This window comes from Myotis nattereri (assembly GCF_964212035.1).
Source record: "Myotis nattereri genome assembly, chromosome: 2".
In the NCBI taxonomy this organism is placed as follows: Eukaryota; Metazoa; Chordata; class Mammalia; order Chiroptera; family Vespertilionidae; genus Myotis; species Myotis nattereri.
Genome location: NC_138076.1, coordinates 194,840,642 through 194,855,852, shown reverse-complemented (window position 1 = coordinate 194,855,852; position 15,211 = coordinate 194,840,642). Strand labels below are relative to the sequence as shown.

Here is a 15,211-nt window from a genome sequence, read left to right as displayed (position 1 = left end):
AATGGCAAAGATCCTGATTCTGGGTGAAGGTAGCACACACACTTCTGGTCTCCATTCTTGGAGTTACTCCTGGGCCCTCGGGGTTCACACCCAGTGTTCAGAGCCATTAGCATGATTTCGGGGTTGTGAGAGAGCCCTGCAGACGTATGCAGGGGGTGTCATAAAATATCTCTAGAGCTGGGATCCACTCAGACAAGAAGAATAAGGAGAGGATCCAGTATTCACTTAGACCGGGTTACTAAGAGTAGCTGTATCTTGGTTAGGGACCAAGACTGCATTGTACTCTAGTGAGGATGCAACTTAGATCCAGAAGTCAGGACGCAAATCTGAACCCATCAGAAGGGTATGGACTTAGTCAAAATCAAAAACATCAAATGCTTAGAGTTCAAAACATTTATGGGAGCTTTAGTGTACTCAATCAAGAAGACTTGTCTACATGTATGTAGACCCCAGGTCTGGCATCCCATCATCAAATCTCTGGCAAATAGACAACTTCAATGTTCTTAAGATGATAATTACAGATCATGGTCATAGACTGTCCACTTGAGATAGTAAAACTGTTCTCTTAGTGGACAGGTATACTTTTAACTCCAGGAAAGTTTGGAATTAACAGGGTGGCTTTTTAGCATGTCATCTTAGGTAAGGTGAAACTACATTTCTTGGAATTCCCTCCCAGTATGGTTCCTGGTTAGGGTTGGCCACAAGAGAAATGTGTTATGAGATTTGAAAGGTAAAAAGCCAGAACTGAAGCAACAGCAAGGCCTGTGTGCATCTCCATGGCAAAAGGAAGATGTGGAAATATCAGTAAAGAAATAGAAAACCTAAAAAGAAACAACAACAAAATTCTAGAGCTGAAAATCACAAAACTGAAATGAAAATTTCACTAGAGGAATTCAGAGGCACTTTTGAGCATCCAGAAGAAAGAATCAGCAAACTTGAAATAGGACAAATATGATCCCAACAATGTGAATATTTAATACCACTGAACTGAATATACTGGTTAAGATGGTCAAGTTTATATGTACTTCACCACAATAAAAAATGTCACCCAAAAAGTCAAGATTATTTTATTTGTTTTACTATAAGTTGTCAAACAAAATCTATAGGTTGAAATGAAAGAAAAACAAGTAATATTTTCAAATTTCTATTAGATTCAAAATAGAATGACAATTTGTAATTTGAACTTAAAAACGTAAGGAAAAATAGATTTTGACATTGATGACTTTAATAAACCAGTATCTAAAATTTGAATACCGTAACTATGCATAGACTTTTTTTTCTGTGCCCTCAAATATCAAAACACAGAAACTTGCAATAGCCTGCTTCTTGCAGCTGTCCCTAGTTAGCTGTTCCATTCCTTTGGCGTGAAAATGTTATGGGGTCTCCTCAGCCCCAGAGTCACCACACTGCCCATCTGAATTGCTAACTCTGAGCGCTAGTAAAGGTGAGATTTGCCCCATTTGTCTCCCATATACCTCCTCCTGGTGGATTTTCCCACTCTTTCCATTCCATTATGAGCTCTATGCCACTTGAGCAATCGTAAACTCTCACACTGCCCAAACCCCAAGAAGGAAAGGAGCTTAATAATCAACTCATACTCCCAGGAACATTAACTGGCACCTTCTGGGCCAAGCCCTGTACAGGGTGTTCCCCTGTACATGTTACTGCTCACATCCACCCTGTGAGGTAAGTTCCCTCATCCCCATGTTATAGTGGAAACAAGCAGCTTGAGCAACTGGCCCTGCTAACAAGGGATCAAGCAGAGAGATGGCCTCGGACATGGTTCAGGCAGCACATATTTACCTCGAATGGTCCTCCACTTCTCTGATTTTTACCATATGGTTGATCCTTATATACCCTCCTGACTCCTCTAACTCCACCGCCTCCAGGACCCTGCCTGAACCTGTCACTCTCAATATTCCTCTGTGGTAGTGATTTCCAACCCTTTTCATCGAGTGGCACATAAACTAATTAGTAAAATTCTGTGGCACATCAAGAAATATATTTTTTGCCTAACTGACAAAAAAAAAAAAATAGGTATAGCCCTGGACGGGTAGTTCAGTTGGTTAGAGCATCATCCTGATACAGCAAGGCTGCAGATTCAATCCCCAGCCATGGCACATACTAGAATCAACCAATAAATGCATAAATAAGCAGAACAACAAATCAATGTTTCTCTATCTATCTATCTCTATCTATCTATTCCCCCAACCTTCCTCTCTCTCTAATATCAATAAAATAAAAATGTTCAAAAATATAGGTATAATTGTGATGCATTCACACTGGACTGCTATTGTTACGTTGTCTGTTGTCATTTTTTGATTTGACAATCTAAGGGAAAACAGGTCAATACTCCTAACCAAATAGTCAGGTATTGCATGTTTAAAAATTCTTGTGGCACACCAGTGTGCCATTGCCCACCGATTAAAAATCGCTGCTCTGTTGGCATGACGTCCATTAAAAGAGGGAGGATGCTGGCCCAAATGGCAAGTAAGAAAAGATTGTCACAGCCCTGCCTTCAGGGCTTTAGAGGTGCCCCCAAAACCCTGAAGAATACCCACTCTGTTCCTCTCCCAGGGAGGGAGCCATCAGAAGTAAAGTGAGTGTGGGAAAGATGAGTCAGACATGTTTCCCTTTGTGTCATAGAATCAAACTCTACATCTGTGACTTCAGATCAGTCACAGGGAAGCTTAAGCAACGGCCCACAGGATGTAATAGCAACACACCTACACCCCAAGGCATCACCTTCCAACTCTGTGGAGTAAACAACTGCCTCCTTCAAAAGCCAACCTGTGAGGTGAACAATGAACACTTTGAAAATGAAACTAAGAAAACAATTCCATTTACAATACCATCAAAAAGAGGAAAATGCAGCCCAGCCCACGTGGCTCAGTGGCTGAGCGTCAACCTATGAAGCAGTTGGTCACGGTTCAATTTCTGGTCAGGGCACATGCCCGAGGTTGTGGGCTCAATCCCCAGTGTGGGGCACGCAGGAGGCGGCCGATCAATGATTCTCTCTCATCATTGATGTTTCTATCTCTCTCCCCCTCTCCCTTCCTCTCTCTAAAATCAATGAAAACATTTTTAAAAAATAGTGTAGTGCTGTCCTGGCTAGTGTGGCTCAGTTGGTTGAGCATAGTCTCATGCACCAAAGGGTCACAGGTTTTGATTCCCCACTCAGGACACATACCCAGGTTGCAGATTTGATCCCCAGTCCAGGTTCTGATCAAGGAGTGTGCAGGAGGCAACCAATTGATATTTCTCTCTCATATCAATGTTTCTCTCTCTCTCCCTCTCTCTTCGCCTTTCTCTAAAAATCAATAAAATTTATATTTAAAAAAATACTGTGGTACTGGTATAATGATATTAGACCCCAACTCAAATCATATACAAAAAGTAACTCAAAATAAATCTAAGAGCTAAAACTATAAAATTATTAGGAAAGAACAGGTGTAAATGTGTGTAACCTTGGATTAAGCAACAATTTCTTATTATGACACCAAAATCACAAGCAGCGGCCGAAACCGGTTTGGCTCAGTGGATGGAGCGTTGGCCTGCGGACTGAAAGGTCCCAGGTTCGATTCCGGTCAAGGGCATGTACCTGGGTTGCGGGCATATCCCCAGTGGGAGATGTGCAGGAGGCAGCTGATCGATGTTTCTCTCTCATCGATGTTTCTAACTCTCTATCTCTCTCCCTTCCTCTCTGTAAAAAATCAATAAAATATATATTTTTTTAAAAATCACAAGCAGCGAAAAATAAAAGAAAAAAGAAAAATTAGATTTTATTAAAATTTAAAACTGTTGTATATCGAAGGACACTATCAAGAAAATGAAAAAACTTCCCTAGACGGTTTGGCTCAGTGGATAGAGTTTCGAGCTGCGGACTGAAGGGTCCCTGGTTCAATTCCAGTCAAGGTCACATGCCTGGGTTGCAGATCGATCCACAGTAGGGGGCGTGCAGGAGGCAGCTGATCAATGATTCTCTCTCATCATTGATGTTTCTATCCCTCTTTTCCTCTCCCTTTATTTCTGAAAATCAATAAAAATATATTTAAAAAACAAAACAAAACAGCCCTAGCCGGTTTGGCTCAGTGAATATAGCGTCGGCCTGTGGACTGAAGGGTCCTGGATTCAATTCCGGTCAATGACACAAACCTCAGTTGCAGGTTCCTGGCCCTGGCTGGGGTGTGTGCAGGAGGCAGCCAGTCAATGTGTCTCTCTCACATGGATGTTTCTCTCTGTCTGCCCCTCCCCCTTCCATTCTGTAAAAATCAATGGGAAAATATCCTTAGCTGAAGATTAACCAAAAAATTAAAATGAAAAAACAGCCCACAGAATAGGGAAATGTTTACAAATCATGTTTCCGATAAGGCTTTAGTATCCAGAATATGTAAAGAACTCTTACAATTCAAAAAAAGGGGCAAATTATCCCATTTAAATACAGGCAAGTGATTTGAACAGACATTTCTCAACGAAGATATATAAATGGCCACTACACACTTGGAAAGATAGATGCTCAGGTCCTGGGCAGGTGGTAGCTCAGTTGGTTGGAGCATCGTCCCAATGTCAGGGTGTGGGTTCGATCCCCAGTCAGGGAACATACAAGAATCTACCAATGAATGCACAAATAAGTGGAAAAACAAATCAATGTTTCTTTCTCTCTCTCTTTCTCTCTCTCAAATATCAATTTTAAATAAAGATAGATGCTCAGCACCATTCATCTTTGGGAAATGCAAATCAAAACCACAAGGAAATACCACTTCATACCAATGTGGCTGGCTATACTTTTTTATGAAAATTAATATGTGTTGGTTAAGCACACAGACAAACTAGAACCTTCATGTACCACTGATGGTAAAATGATTCAGCTATGGAAAACAGTTTGTCAGTTTCTCAAGAAGTTAAACACACAGTTTTCATATGACCCAACAATTCCACTGGTTGGCATATACTGAAAAGAATTCTAAACATATATTCACAGAAAACTTGTACATGCATGTCAACAACAGCATTATTCATAACTAGAGGCCCAGTGCATGAATTCGTGCAGGGGTAGCGTCCGGCCGGCCCGCCCTGATTGGGCTGATCGGGCTGGTCGGCCAGGGGGAGGGGCCGCAGGAGGTTGGCAGGCTGGCCTGATTGGGGGGGGGGGGGGGCTGATCGGGGCCATAGTGTGTGTCAAAGCAAGCGGTTGTTCCCATCTTTCCAGCGTTCTGGTCTCTTGGCTTTTATGTATATAGATAGCCAAAAAGTAGAAACAACCCAAACATCTATCAATTGATAAACAGATAACCAAATGTGGCATATCCATACAATGGAATATTACTCAGCCACAAAAATGATTGAAGTACTGATAATACATGCTACAATATTGATAAACCTTAAAGATACTATGCTGAATTGAAAGAAGCCAGACGTAAATGGTCATATATTATATGACTCCATTTATATGAAATGCCAAGAATAGGCCAAACCATAGAGACAGAAAATAGATTAGTGAGGTTGGGGGAGGGGGAGAGAGGAAGGGGGTGTGAGACATGATAAGTTTTAGGTATGAGTTTTCTTATAGGGAAGATCATAATGTTCTGGAATTAGATGGTGGCTGATATTTGCACAATTTTGTGAAAATACTAAAAGCCACTGAATTGTACATTATAAAGTGGCTAAAATGTTGAATCTTATCTCAATTTAAAAAGTCAACAGGCACCATGGAGCCCTTCAGTCTGGGCTGGAGGCCAGTGTAGTCTTGAGGCATTCAGTGCTAAGCAGAGGAGTCTAGGGGTCACTCAAGTCCCAAATGCCATCTCACAAATGAGGTGAGGGGCAGGTCTGAGGTCTTCTGAGTCTGCAAAAAGGTAACAGGAACACCTCCCCTGCCACAGGAGGCTTTCCCCGGTCCCTGGAGCCGATGGCCAATATCTGCAGGAACCCACAGGCTGGGCAGAGGCCCTGCAGGCTGGGTCACAAGACAGAGGATTTTCGTAGAGAAGAGCCAAGAGTGGACTTTAGATCACTGGTGGTGACACAAGGGTAAGAAGACATTTGTCACAAAGGAGAAAATACAAACCACCAGTGATCATGGAAAGATGCTCGGCCTTTCTGGCCATCAGAGGAATGTACCCTGAAACATTGAGGCAGGATTTTTCCTCATTTAGCTTGTCAAAAATAGTTAGCTAATATGAGCGGTTGGCAAGATGTGAGAAAATATGTGCTCTTGTTCCACTGCTGTGTGAAGTGGTAGAGCCACTTTGGAGGGCAACTTGCCAGCATCTAATAAAATGAAAAATGTGCAAACCCTATGACTCAGCGATCCTAATGCCTAGTATTTACTCTAAAGCGACACTCCCACATGCACAGGGAAATGTAAGTTATATATGTGACATTATTTGTAATAGTGAAACGTTGGGGAAACCCTTATTATTGAATCCATGAATAGGAGAATGGCTAATAAGCCTATTTTCAGCCATTCTCTATTTAACAAAATGAGCAGTTATATCTGTATAACATAAAATAATCTCCAAAGATATATTATGGGATTTAAAAAGCAAAAAGCGAATTCTAGGTGGATACACTAGTATACTATATATATATAATTTATGGGGTGGGGGGGAGCCAAAATACAAATGTGCTGGGGCCCTTGGAGAATTCTGCCTGCCAGATTGAGATGCTAGGCCAACAGAAAAGATGGATTTTAAAAGCAATGTAAGAAAATCATGCAGCAGAGCCCTGGCCGGGTAGCTCAGTTGGTTAGAACATTGTCCAGGTATACTAAGGTTGCCAGTTTGATCACAGGTTAGGGCACATACAAGAATCAATCAATGAATGCATAAATAAGTGGAATAACAAATCTCTCTTGGTCAAATCAATATTAAAATTAAAGGGGGGAAAAAACATGAAATTGCCATTTCCAAAAGATAATTTTTTTTTCATCCTCACCCAAGGATATTTTTCCATTAATTTTTAGAGAGAATGGAAGAGAGAAGGAAAGACAGAGAGAAATATCGATATGAGAGAAACACATAGATTTGTTGCCTCCTGCACGTGCCCCAATCAGGGCCGGGTCAGGGAGGAGCCTGCAACCGAGGTACATGCCCTTGACCTGAATCGACCCAGGATCCTTCAGTCCATAGGCCGACACTCCATGCACTGAATCAAACTGGCTAGGGCCAAAAGCTAATTTTTTAACAAGCAGAGAAAGCCAATGCATGATTTGTTCCCTAAGCTTTACTTATTGCTTTGTGTTAGATCACTGCAGACTTGTGTAATATTTCCTTTGGAGAACATAAGCAACCTACCATGTCCCAAATAAGGAAGGGAAAGTTAAGTTAAATGCCCTTGCTGTCGATCATCCTACCTAATAATAGACAAACATGGCAATTGACCGTACCTTCGCTATGCCTCCCATTGGCTAATCAGCGTGATATGCAAATTAACTGCCAACAAAGATGGCGATTAATTTGCATACGTAGGCTCCAAGCGGTGGAGCGAAGCCTGACGGCCCAGGGCCGGTGGAGGAGCGAGGCCTGACATTTCTGGAGCCGGCAGAGCAGCAAGGCCTCATGGCCCTGGGGCTGGCAGAGCAGCGAGGCCTGACGTTTCCAGGGCCAGTGGAGCAGCGAGGCCTGATGTTTTCGGGGCCGGAGGAGCAGCGAGGCCTGACGTTTCCGGGGCCGGCTCCGGCCAGAACTCGGCCAGAGTGAAGGCCTGGGCCCCGGGTGCTAGAGGCAAACCGGTGCCAGCAGACAGGGGAAAGGAAGGCCTATTGCGTGAATCTCTTCATGCAACAGGCCTCTAGTCTTAGGTATAAAAGAGGTGGGTAAGCCCAATGGGTGTGGTTCAGTGGTTGAGTGTCCACTTATGAACCAGGAGGTCATGGTTCGATTCCTGGTCAGGGCATATGCCCAGGTTGCAGGCTCCATCTCCAGTGTGGGGCGTGTAGGAGGCAGCCAATCAATGATTCTCTCTCATCATCGATGTTTCTATCTCTCCCTCTCCCTTCCTCTCTGAAATCAATAAAAAAAAATTTTTTTTAAAAAAAAAAGAGAGTTAGGGCTCAAATGACAGCCTTGGAGGCTAGAAGGGGAAATAAAGGCAAGTTATTCACAGAAGTCACAGTGCTTTAGACTCAGTGTAAGTTTGGAGAAATCAGAGTTGCCTACCCCCTGCAGGGAATGTCACTGTATACAATCTTTACTAATTTGGGTAGGCAAAAGGAATCACTCATGAAAAGAGCAAGTAGGAAATGCTAGGGCCCAGGAGTCCACTGTAAGAGAAAATATCCCGTACCCCTTGCAAAATCACGTTTCTGCATTATAAAGAATGCTCTGACTCTGAATAGTATAATAGACCTAGTGCCCATGCACAGCTTGCTCAGTTTAGCGAGTTGTTCTGTCTCTTTCATGCTCCTTTGGCTTATTTTCCAGTTGAATAGACTGTGTGTTCCTTCAACCCCATTTCTTGGAACTTGCAGCCTCAAACACCAAGAAAGGGAAGGCAGAAATGAGCATTTATTGAGTACCCAAACGAGGCAAGCCATTTTATTTACATAGTTACCCATAATTCTCCCAACATGCTGCATAGTACGTTATAGTGGACACAGACTCAGTTCAGAGAGGTTTTAGGACTCGCCCAAGAAGGTCCGGGTAATAACTGGAGGAGATGCCTGTGGACCACCAATCTGGGTGATTCTGAAAGCGATACTCTGTCCACCTACCCCGAGATCCTTGTGTCTCAGTGGGTTTGGTACCCAGGACCCTCACTCTTTCTCCCCTTGCCCGGGCATCTTTGAGAATTTCCCTTTCCTGGTTTTGTCCTTCACTGGCTACATGACTGACAGAAAACCTGAGCAGTCAAACCATCCATGGGTCTATTTATATAATGTCTGATTTCAGAAATTAGCTTTACCTTAAACCAGAATTACTTCTTTAAACCACATACCACGTAAAATCAGGATACTCAACAAGCTCTAAATAAGAAAGAGTGCTTAGGAAGAAGGTCACAGAGCACCCTGTGAAATGGGACTTCTAACTTCTGCAACAAAGGTCTTGAAATGCTACATAACATTCTTTTACATGAAGAGTTAAACTCTCTGGAAGGACCTGGAGAGTATCATGCTAAGCGAAATAAGCCAATCAGAGAAAGACAAGTCTCACATGATCTCACTCATATGTGGATTCTAATGAACAAAATAAACTGATGAACAAAACAGATCCAAAGACATAGAAGCATAGAACAGAATGCAGAATCTCAGAGGGAAGGTGGGGGAGGGTGGGTGGGTGGGAAGTGATCAACCAAAGAACTTGTATGCATATAGATGCATAACCCATGGACACAGACAATAGAGTGATCAAGGCCTAGAAGGGTCAATGGGGGACAAAAGAGGACATATGTAATACCTTCAACAATAAAGTTTTTTTTAAAAGAAAAAGAGAGAGGAGCTCTCAACAAAGAAAGGGGAATCCTAGGTGCCAGAGAAGCATGCAGAACTGGACATGACTGGGGTAAGTGCATAAATAGCCACTGAGGGCCTCTGGTCACCTAGGGGCTGAGGTTTTAACCCCACATCGGTCCAAAGAGGAAAACCTTGGGCCCCATCAGCCAGGAAATTAGAAAGGACATCCTCCTACATAAGCTGGAAACATGTAAGGGAAATTTATAAATAAATAAATAAATAAATAAATAAATAAATAAATAAATAAATATCATTTTAATGCCCTGGCCAGGCAGCTCAGTTGATTAGAGCATTGTCCCAATATGCCAAGGTTGCGGGTTTGATCCCCAGTCAAGGCACATACAAGAATCAACCAATGAATAAATGCATAAATGGGTGGAACAACAAATCAATGTTCTCTCTCTCTCTCTCTCCCCGCCCGTACCCCCCTCCTTTCCACTCTCTCTAAAAATATTAATGGAAAAAATATCCTTGGGTGAGGATTAACAAAGAAACCAAAAAAAAAAAAAAAAAAAAAGAGTATTTGCCCTGGCCGGTGTGGCTCAATTGGTTGAGCATTGTCCCATGCAACCAGAGGTCTTCGGTTTGATTCCTGGTCAATGGTACATGCTTGGGTTGCAGACTCAATCCCCAGTAGGGAGCATGCAGGATATAGTTGATCCATGTTTCTCTTTCTCTCTCCCTCTCCCTTCCTCTCTCTCTCAGATGAATAAAAACATATATTTTAAAAGAATACTTAAAATAATAATAATATAATGGGAAAAAAGAAAAATGGACAATAATAAAAACACAATACAGCAAAACTTATGAGATGTAACTAAAGTAGTTCTTAGAGGGAAGTTTATGGCCTTAAATGCATATATTCAAAAGAAAAAATTTAATTAATGAACCAAGCATCCAATTCAAGAAGTTAGAAAAATAATGCAGAATAAACCTAAGGACAGTAAAAGAAAGAAAATAATTTAAAAATTAGATCAAGCCCTTACTGGTTTGGCTCCGCAGATAGAGCATCGGCCTGCGAACTCAAGGGTCCCAGGTTTGATTCTGGTCAAGGGCATGTACCTTGGTTGTGGGCACATTCCCAGTGGGGAGTATGCAGGAGGTAGCTGATCGATGTTTCTCTCTCATCGATGTTTCTAACTCTCTATCCCTCTCCCTTCCTCTCTGTAAAAATCAATAAAATATATATTTTTAAAAATTAGATCAAAGTGTAAAATAAAACAGAGAAGAAGGAAATAATAAGGAAACACAAAATCAAAAGGTGGTTCTTTGAAGCAATTAATAAATTAGACATATTTCTGGCAAAATGTATCAAGAAAAAATGAGAAAATTATAAATAAATAATATTGGGAGTGAAAAGGGGGAAATAACTGCAGATCCTATGATAACTTTAAACATTTATGCCCATTAATATGAAACAAATTCAATAGACAGTTTTCTGGTAAAATATAACCTACTGAAACTGACTCTAGAATAATCAGCAGTGAAAAAATCTACACTCAAAATACACACACACACACACACACACACACACACACACACTCCAGGCCTTGAAGGAACAGATCATCCCTAATTTGTAAAATCTGTATATGAGAAAATTTATCATTGATCAAAGAATAGAAGTGGTCAAAGGAAGAATAGGGTGATATCTAGAAACCAAAGGAAGAAACAATTTTCCAGAGGTGAGAGCTGTCAGATCCGCACATCTCTCAGTTAAACTTTGCTTCCTGGTTGAAGCACTGAACCCCCCTATTAATGGTCAGGCACCTATATTGCACCCTGACTCTCCCCTTCATGGTGCTGAATAATGACCATTACTAATAACTTTACATTTGTCTTGTGAGGTTATTTTATCAGTGTCTGACTCTCTCACTGTTGTCTCAACTCCATGAGGGCAGAAATCACGTGTTTATTTTTTTTCACCTTTGTGTCCTATTACTTAATTGGTACCTGGAACGAATGGATGTGCAACAAATACTTGTCAAGTGAATGAGAAGTAGAATTTAGGAGGTCAATGTGGCCTGGGATCCCTGAAATTTCAATTTTATAATTGTGGATAGAACCGTCAAGGAACAAGGCTAAGACTGGACCATCTAATATATAGTGAGTGCCTTACATGCTAGGAGATACTAGGAGCTGTGGCTGAAAGTGATCAGAGATGGAAAGAAATGCCCACAGCAGAGTCCCCCTGAGACCCAGACTGGGGAGCCCCAGGAATGCAAATTACAGAATGGGGACATGAGTAACCAGACCCTTGTTAATCAGTCCACCCAACTTTCCTGCCCAGCTGTTCTCTAAAGGCTCTCTGGGAAGGAGGCTCTAAAGCAGTGGGGGAGAGGCTGGAGTCATCAAAGAAAACGGGAATGGAGAAATAAGAAATGGAGTGAGAGACAAAGAAGGCTAAAAAACTAAAGGGTTTGGTTGATAAGGATCACAAACAGTGATTTCTGACATCTATGTAATATAACAAAATTTCCTTCTAAGGAAACATCTTGAAGAGAGTTTAATTCCATGGAGTACTTTGATTCTGGTTATTGATTTATAAAGAGCCAAGATTGATTTTGGGTTTAGGGGCTTAAGAGAGATGAGATATGATGCCTGACATATTTCTGAAAGTTAATCTGGGACCAAAAAAATGGAGGGAGGAGAGGAGAGAGGTGTCAGCAAGATGGCCAGTGCCTTTACTGCTTTGTAGGGTAACTAGACCACTGATCAATCTCAGGGGTGGAAAGGACCATTAAGAACAAAAATATGCAAGCAGAGAATCAAATCAGAAATTGGGAAGATAAGGAAGCAGAAAACACCCAAGAAGAGAGAGAGAGAGAGAGAGAGAGAGAGAGAGAGAGAGAAGAATTTTTAAAAATGAGGGTAGTATAAGAACCTCTGGGTCAACTTAAAGTGTACGAACATTCGCATCATGGGGGTGCCAGAAGGAGAAGAGAGAAAGCAATAAATTAAAAATCTATTTGAAAAAATAATGACAGAAAACTTCCCTAACTTACTGAAGAAAATAGACATCCAGGTCAAGGAAGCGCATAGACTCCCCAACAAGATAAACCCAAAGAGAACCACACTAAGGCACATCATAATTAAAATGCCAAAAGTTAAAGACAAAGAGAGAATCTTAAAAGCAGCAAGAGAAAAGCAGTTAGTTACCCGCTAGGGAGCTCCCATAAGACTGTCGGCTGATTTCTCAACAGAAACTTTGCAGACCAGAAGGGACTGGCAAGACATATTCAAAGTGATGAAAAGCAAGGAACCAAGATTACTCTAGCCAGCAAAGCTATTATTTGGAATTGAAGGGCAGATTAAGAGCTTCCCAGACAAGAAAAAGCTAAAAGAATCCATCACCATGAAATGTTAAGGGTGAGGAGGAGGAGGATGAAGAGGAGGAGGAGGAGGAGGGGGGGGGGGAGGAGGAGAAATATGAACAAAAAGGCAATAAATACATATCTATTAACAATTGAATCTAAAAAATAAAATAAACAAGCAGAACAGAAACAGACTCATAGATACAGAAAACATTTTGTGGTTGCCAGATGGGAAAGGGTTGGGGGGTTGGATGAAAAAGGTGAAAGGATTAAGAAGTACAAATTGATTGTTACAGAATAGTCATGGGGTTGTAAAGTACAGCATAGAGAATATAGTCAATAGTATTCTAATAACTATGTATGGTGCCAGATGGGTGCGAAATTTATTGGGATGATCATATATAAGTTATGTAATGTCTAATCACCGGGGTATACACCTGAAACTAATATAATAATGTATGTCATCTGTAATTTTAAAAAATCTAAAAAAAAAAAAAAAGAACAGGAATATGCAAAATACTATTTTAAGTGGTATCCTTATGATATATAAAACTTCTGTAAAAATGTTGCCACACCTAACAACCTTCTGTTTACAGCTGGTTTATAGGAAAATTCAAGAAAGGACTGTATCCCAAATTTAGGACCTGTGGTAGGGCAAAGGTTAAGGAAACAGCCCAACTGAGGGTTTGGTCAAGACCCCTCAAAAGTAATGAAAGTCATCAAAAGAGAGGCTTCGGTGGGTCTGTCTCTGAAGATGTAAGAAAAGGAGGGAGTTGTTGAAAAACACCACATACCTGTGCCAGACAACAGTGGGGAGCTGAACCCCAAAGAAAAAGAGGTGATGGAAGATTTTGAGGGAAAGATCAGCAGGTTGCACTTTCAGAGCCTGTAGACTGTCCAGGAAGCCAGCCTAGGACAGGCTAATGCTCACCAAAAGTTGATGCAACTTTTGCATCACAGAAGGCAGGAGAATAGTAAGGTCTAGAAACGTGGCTCTCCTTCTCCCAACCAGGGGTGCTCCAGGAGAGCCAGGCAGACCCTTCTCTTGCCCTCTCCCCCACAGAGAAGTGATGAGTAGAAGAGGGGACATGGGCCTTGGCACAGAGAACACAGACTCATGTGAGTGAGCAGCTCAGGGTCTAGTCAAGGTTGTTAGTCTTCTGTCTCCTCCAAGTCCCCCTGCGGCAAGTTTCTCCTTAAAAGTCCCCAATTCATCATTCCTCTGGGGTCACGTCCATCCGCACAGGATCCCACCTCTCCATGGCCTCCTTGATGTTGAAGATCAACAGTAGAGAAATTGACCATCACCTGAGAATGGGGCAGGACTGTTAGCGACCGCAAAATCCTCAGATCCCAAAGTTAACATTCTGAGATGGGAATTCAGGCACCCTGCCCAACAGTGAAAATGAAGGTTTTTGCATAAGTAGCTATTCAAATCACACCCATAGTAGACAGGACCACCTGAAGACTAGAGGGGGTCGGGGAAGGGCAAGGGGATGGAAAAAATGAAGAGAAAGGAAATGAAAGAGTAAGACAGAGAACCAATATAGCAAGTGAAATCACAGGGGTGTGACATTTTACAAGACCTGTGAAAACAACTGCAAAGCCCCTGAGTGAAAAATAGCCTAGACTCTAGGGGCCCTAGAGAAATGAGGCACCCACACCTCATTCCTCAGGGAAAAAGGAGGGGACAGCCCTCTGACCCATAAGTTCCTAGAACTGAGCGGGGAAAGTCCAGCTATGTCCAATATTCCCCAAACCATAGAAGTAGGGACGAGATGACTCACAGGCATGGACCTTTAACCTCAGTGCCCAAGGCTTATGGGGGAGAGGCCCTGGGGGCTCCAGGACTTCAGCGACTGACACAGTCAGAGGTGGCAAGGGGAAGATGAAGGTGCTAGTGGGGTGAGGAGGGAAGGACAGATGGGCAGTGGGTGATACCTGTATCACAGACTGGCAGGAACACTAAATGAGGTCATGTGTGATCTCCTAGCGGAGAGCATGACAGAGGTTTACGTCCCTTGGATGCCATTTTAACGCTTCCATCACAAACTCTTTTGGCCATAAAACCAAGGCTAGTCATGGCCATTATTCACCCCACTTAGCATGAATAGTCAACCGTCCTGCTGCAGAAATGCTGCACTGGACTGCGATTGCTACCCCAGCCACGTGAAGGTGTCTTGTGGTGCTAGTTCCTTCCCCAAACCTGAAAACTTCTCAGTTCTAAAATTCACCTGACCCTGTTTCAGATCCTCAGTTCCTGTTCCCCTTCCTTCTCTGCATTGCTTATCTCTGTGAAAAAAATTAACTTATCCTCTGCGGAGAGGGGAGAAGGGACGTGCCAATTAGCTTGTACGCTGTGAACAGGGCCGTAATGTGGGCACCTTTGAGTACAAGTGTGTGAATGAGAGGCGGGTGACTGCATGCTCAACGCCGTATAAAAGAGGCG

General features: G+C 42.3%; 1 protein-coding gene across 1 annotated transcript in view; it reads right to left on the bottom strand.

Annotated features, from left to right (window-relative positions):
- Positions 1 to 15,211, bottom strand: part of VAMP1 (vesicle associated membrane protein 1) — a 53,442-nt gene that overhangs the window by 17,593 nt on the left and 20,638 nt on the right. The gene's annotated exons all lie outside the window — the stretch shown is intronic.